Genomic DNA, 6,187 nt, shown 5'->3' on the forward strand with positions numbered 1-6,187 from the left:
GGCTGGGGCAGGGGGATCCCTTCTGCCCACCTTTCTGCTGGGACTTCTGTCGGAAGAGTTGAGACTTTACACTCACAGGATTGCCCAGAGGTGAGAAGGGGTTGTTGATTCTCCAGAGTCTCTAGATGGTCCTTTTCTGTGAGCCTTTAGTGGGTTTGACTCATTTTACAGGTGAGCTCAAGGTTGCACTGACTGATTAATGCACTGTGACTAGATTAACATAATACAGACCCCCACCCCCACACCAGTGTGAAAATACCTGGATTTAAAGTTGTCCTCTACCTAACAAAGTTGGTTTTGCTAACAGAGGAAAGGGATCAACTTGTGACATGATCGACGACATGTAAAATTGGGGATGCACTGGTAAAAACCAGCCCCCTACACCAGGCAGTGGTGGCGCACACCATTGATCCCAGCACTTGGGAGGCAGAGGAAGCCTGGTTTAGATCGAGTTCTAGCTCAGCCAGGGCTACACAGAGAAACTGTCTTGAAGTGCCCCCACAAAAAAGCCCAACCAACCCCCAGTTTATAAGGCACTTATGGTCTGGGTGATGGTCCAGTCAGTGCTTGCAAAGACTTAAGTTTAAATCCCAGAACCTACCTAGAGCTGGGTGTGGTTGCACATGTAGCCATGGGGAAGCAGAGATAGGTGGACCCTGGGGTTTTCTTATCAGCCAGTGTAGCCTGCTTGGTGAGCTTCGAGGCTAGTGAGACCTCAGCTCAAAGAAAAGTAGGTGGCTCCCAAGAAACACTGGTTTCTTCTGATCTACACACCCATGTACATATGCATGTTCACACACGTGTACTGCACACACAAACGTGTGTGTGTGTGTGTGTGTGTGTGTGTGTGTGAACACAGTTGTAGTCCTGGCTGCCCTGAGATGTCTATTTTCTATAAGTAATGTGCACCACAGAAACTTTTTAATAAAGGCAGCTATAAAAGGCAGTAAGGATTCTCATTACCCCAACTTATTTTTAACCTTCATGTATGTCTGTGTATGTGCATGTTACAGTGCCTATTAGAGGTCAGACTTGTGGGAGGCAGGGCTCTCTGTCCACCACGTGGGAGACCCAGGATCCAACTCAGCAAATGCCTCTGCTGAACACAGTCACTAGCCCTTTAAAAATTTTTGTGTGGGGTTGACAAGTGTTTATGGACGCTTTCTGCTCTTCCAGAAGTCCTGAGTTCAATTCCCAGAAACCACATGGTGGGTCACAATCATCTGTAATGGGATCTGATGCCCTCTTCTGGCATGCAAGTGTACATGCAGATAGAGCACTCATACATAAAATAAAATCTTCAAATAATTTTTGTGTGTATATACAGTCCTTGACATTTTTGTGTTTGACTACCTTTTTCTTTCTTTACATCCCTTCTCTCTCTCTCTCTCTCTCTCTCTCTCTCTCTCTCTCTCTCTCTCTCTCTCTCTCTCTCTCTCTCTCTCTCTCTCTCTCTCTCTGCAGGATCTTGTATACCCCAAGCTAGCCTGAAGTGAGCTCACTAAGTATCAGAATTAACTTGAACTTCTGATCCTTCTGCTTCCACCTCCCACTGTTAGAATTATAGACCTGTATCCTACCTCCCACATGGTGGCTCACAACTGTCTGTCACTCCAGTTCCAGGGGATTTGACACCCTAATCTGGCCTCTGCAGGTACCATGCATGTGTGTTTGCACACATGATGCAAGCAAAACACACACATAGAAACAATATTTTAAAAATAAGAAAAAGACAGGAGAAGCCAACATGGTGGTGTACACTTATAATCCCAGATTGAGAGGCCGAGACAGGAGGATCATTATGAGTTCAAGGTCAGCATCCTATGATACGTAGTGAGTTCCAGGGCAGCCTGGGGTACAGAGATACAGAGTGAAACCCTATCTTTTTCTCTTTTTTGAGACAGAGTTTGTCTGTACAGCCCTGGCTGTCCTGGAACTCACTTTGTAGACCAGACTGGTATTGAACTCCTCTGTCTCCCGGGTGTTGGGATTAAAGACCTGTGCCATTATCTCCACTGAGAGCCTATCTTTAATTAAAAATAAAGGATGTGGGAGAGAAGGTGTAGTTTGAGACCAGTAGAGTGACAGGCAAACGAAACCACCACGGCAGCACAGGGAAGTCCCCCACTGACATATGAACTCCCACCATTCATACGCTCTAGGGTAGAACTAATGTAAGACAAGAAACTATGTGGTGATTGGTGGTTCCGGAAGTGATGGTGGGAAGGGAAAGATGGGAGGGGAAGGCATCCATGTGATGGCTAATCTTGGTTGTCTCCTCAGCCACAACTGCAATCAACTAAACCCCAAGTATCTGGACATGCCTGTGTCCTCTGTAAGCCACTCTAATCAATCGTGTGTGTGTGTGTGTGTGTGTGTGTGTGTGTGTGTGTGTGTGAGAGAGAGAGAGAGAGAGACAGAGAGAGAGAGAGAGAGACAGACAGAGAGAGACAGAGAGAGACAGAGACAGAGACAGAAACAGACAGAGAGGGGGGCATATCTCTGGAGAATCCTAATACAAGGTGAAGGCTATTTTCTTGATTCTGCATAGTAAAAAGCTAATTTGAAGGAAGGAGGGGGAGGGATAGGAGAGTGAAAGAAGCCAGGCGTGGACCAGTGGTTATCCTGTGTCCTAAATTGAGGACTATGACTAATCCGCACGTCCTCATAAGAGTGTGCACCTCTACAGGCTGAACCTCAGCCCTTGCTCTGGCGGGGCAGGGGCTGCAGTGCGTCCATTTGGCCGCCAGGGGGCGCGCGCTGCACGAGTAGGCGCAAGTCCTTGGCCTCCATCTAAGGTGGAGTTTCGTTTCTGCATCTGAGAAGCAGAGCGGGGCTGGGAGAGGCTGCTGCAGGCATGACCAGCTGAGGCAGGGGAGGGAGGCTTCCTCCTGGCTGCTAGAGGAAACAGCTGGCAGCCCTGCGGGCCTCAGCAGGACTTCCCCGCTTTACCCCAGAACTGCCAGGACACGCGCGGGGTCACTCTCCAGTGGGCGAGCCGGCCGCGCCTGCTCCCAGACTGGGTTTGTTTGGTTTCAGCTTCGTTTCTAGGTTTCTTTGGCAACGTTTCCAGATTGGGAGATGCTTAGCTAGAAGGCCCAGATTTCCAATTTTCTGGGTCACTGGGGCAGCTGGCAGCAGTGAGCAGCTGGCAGGTGGCAACCCTGGGCCAGCTGCCACCTCCGAAGCGAAGCGCCCAGCAGGCAGGGTCTGTCCCAGCTTAGAGAACCCTGACTAATCTGGACAGCGCTCCTCCTCTGGTGGTACCCAATAGGTTCCTTTTTTTTGGGGGGGGGTGAAAATTTATGTGTAGAGTACTTTTTATTTTTTCAGTTTTTTTTTTTTTTTAAGATACATAGGAAGACAGTAAAATCTTAGGGAACCCACCAACTGTCCCCAACTTCCCAGGAGGCAGCGATGGTTTTCTGAGTGAAAGCCTCTTGGAGTTGGCCTCTCTTGTTGTCCACTTGGTAATCAGTGTAAGCCTAGTGGCATCTCTCATACCGTTTTCTTACAAACTTTTTTAAAAAAATGCTAAACTATTATTATTATTATTTTGGTATTTTGGTCTCTCTGTGTAACAGTCCTGGCTGTCCTGGAACTCACATTTTTGGGATCGTGGTAGCGTACACTTTTAATACCAGCACTCAGGAGGCAGAGGCAGGTGGATCTCAGAGTTCAAGGCTAGCCTGGTCTAAAGAGCTAGTTCCAAAACAGCCAAGGCTACAGAGAAACCCTGTCTGGAAAAAAAACAAAACCAAAACAACAAAAGATACCTTAAAAATGATTTTTACATTTTTAATAATTTTTTTTGAGACATGGTCTCCCTATGTGTAGCTATGCTAGCTTCAAACTTACCATCTTCCTGCCTCAGCCTCCAGAATGCAGGAGTTACACCACACCCGCCTTTGTTTTTGTTTTTGGTAAAGGTTGGTCCATCCTGGCCTGACCTTGGTTGAACTCCTAATCCTCCTGTCTCCACTTCTGCCTTGTTAGGATTTTTTTTTTTTTTTTTTTTTTTTTTTTGGTTTTTCGAGACAGGGTTTCTCTGTGTAGCCCTGGCTGTCCTGGAACTTACTCTGTAGACCAGGCTGTCTTCGAACTCAGAAATCCACCTGCCTCTGCCTCCCAAGTGCTGGGATTAAAGACGTGCTCCACCACCACCCGGCTACCTTGTTAGGATTATGGATGTACCACCATGTCTTCTTCACCAAGGGGATTCTTTTTGCATGCTGAATGAACACTCTACTAAGTGAACTAAATTTATTTTTTAATAGTAAGAAGGAGGAGGAGGAGGAGAAGAAGAAGAAAGGAAGAAGGAAAGAAAGCAAAGAAACAATCTTTTCAATCTAGTTCATTCATGAAAATCTATTATATAAACAGGGAATAGGCACAGATATCCACAACTAACACAACTAGCATTTACTTATTGTAAGGTTGTTTGATAAAAACAGAGGGATCTGTGATTCACACTCATAATCCCAGCATCTGGAACAGGGAGGCAGGAAGATCAGGAGTTCAAGGCCAGCCTGGGATATAGGGACCCAGCCTCTTAATAGAAAAATAGAAAGCGAGAAACCACATAGGTTTTTCCTGGGGAGCTGCCTTGTGCACAGAGGTGGCTGCAGCCGTGTCCTCTTCTGTTCCTGTGCAGACTTCCACAGCCATTCTCACTGTGGTACAGGGAGGCCACGCTGAGGCCGGCAGCCCTCGAAGCCTGTACAGGGCGGGATACCCACAGTGAGGTTTGCACCTTTGCTATTTGCTCTGAGTGGCCGCCCTGTATAACTGGAAGGTGACAACGCTGCACTTCTCTCTCGGTGAGACTTTTCATTTTATGTGTGTGAGTGCTTTCCTGCAGACTGTACATTCCTGCAGTGTCTGCTGAGGTCTGAGGAGGGCATTAGATTCCCCTGAAGAAACTGAGTTACCGAGTTACCGTTGGTTGTATGTGGGGAAAAAAATCTGGGGGGGGGGGGGAAGGGGGGAGAGTCAGGCGGCGGGCTTCCCACCCCGCTGCTGAGGGTCCCACATTCACGCAGCTGTGGGTGGGCGGGCCAGCGGCTACATCGGCAAGGATCCAGGGTTCCAAAAGCTGGAAACCTGGCTTCGAGACCAGGCGACACGTGGAATCCGGTTTTCCAAAGCTTTATTGTTTATGGCATGTTGAGTGGGTATAGATGGTATGCGCTTCCCCCCCGCCCCCCAAAAGCCAGGGGAGCCTGACTTTTATAGGGAGGGGAAAAGGGGAGGGAATAACTTAATTAGCTACGCCCCTGGCCTTTAGATAAGTCATTAATATTTAAATCTCTGGAGGTGGAGACCTCTACCTGTGCTACGTGATTGAAGGTTGCAGGTTAAATGGAGTTACCTCGTCCAAGGCCCAACAGTTGTAAGTCACCATGTGTATTCTGGGAATGGAGCCAAGTCTGCCGAAGCAGTAAATACTCTTAAACACTGATCTGTCTCTCTAGCCCTGGTTAACACATACTTCATACATGGACTGCCTGTGTGCAGCCCTGTTAACACATACTTCATACATGGACTGCGTGTCTGTAGTCCCACAATTCCTCCTTATGTTAACAGGACATGAGTTAGCCATGTCCAAAAGAGGGAGGTGGTGGGTTGAGCACAGGCCAGAAGACCCTTCTCACCTTTGATCAACGCTCATGGGGGAACCTGGTGGACTCTGCTGTCCTGTTCAGGCTCAGGAGAGAGCCAAGCTTGGTGTCAAGCCCCAGCATGGTCAATTTCCTGTCCTTCTGGCTTCCTTCTTGGGTCTTGCAGGCCACACAGCTAATATGTCCAAGGTTGGTGGCTTCCCAAAGGGCCTCAAAGCCAGTTTCCAGAACCTCTCTGAGCCCCACGGAGCTCACACTTATAGCAGAGCTGCTACCCACAGCCTCTCTGTATTTCATTTCCCACTCCAGGACCCAGTCAGGCCCAGGGACTCTGCTGGCTACACTGGAGGATAGAGGTGGCCCAGTTATGGCCTCCTGTTTTAGACCCTGGGGCTGCTGGCCACAGCACAGATGGCCACTACAACATACTTAGCTTACTCTGTCACTATTGACTTCCCCTCGGCTTCCCTACCACGTGCAATGAATGCCTCCCATTGCTTTAAGAGTACTAACTTCCCCACCCCCCAAGTCTCAGGGTTTCTCTATGTAGCCCTGGCTGCCCTAGA

The sequence above is a fragment of the Arvicanthis niloticus genome, chromosome 21, assembly GCF_011762505.2.
Source record: "Arvicanthis niloticus isolate mArvNil1 chromosome 21, mArvNil1.pat.X, whole genome shotgun sequence".
In the NCBI taxonomy this organism is placed as follows: domain Eukaryota; kingdom Metazoa; phylum Chordata; class Mammalia; order Rodentia; family Muridae; genus Arvicanthis; species Arvicanthis niloticus.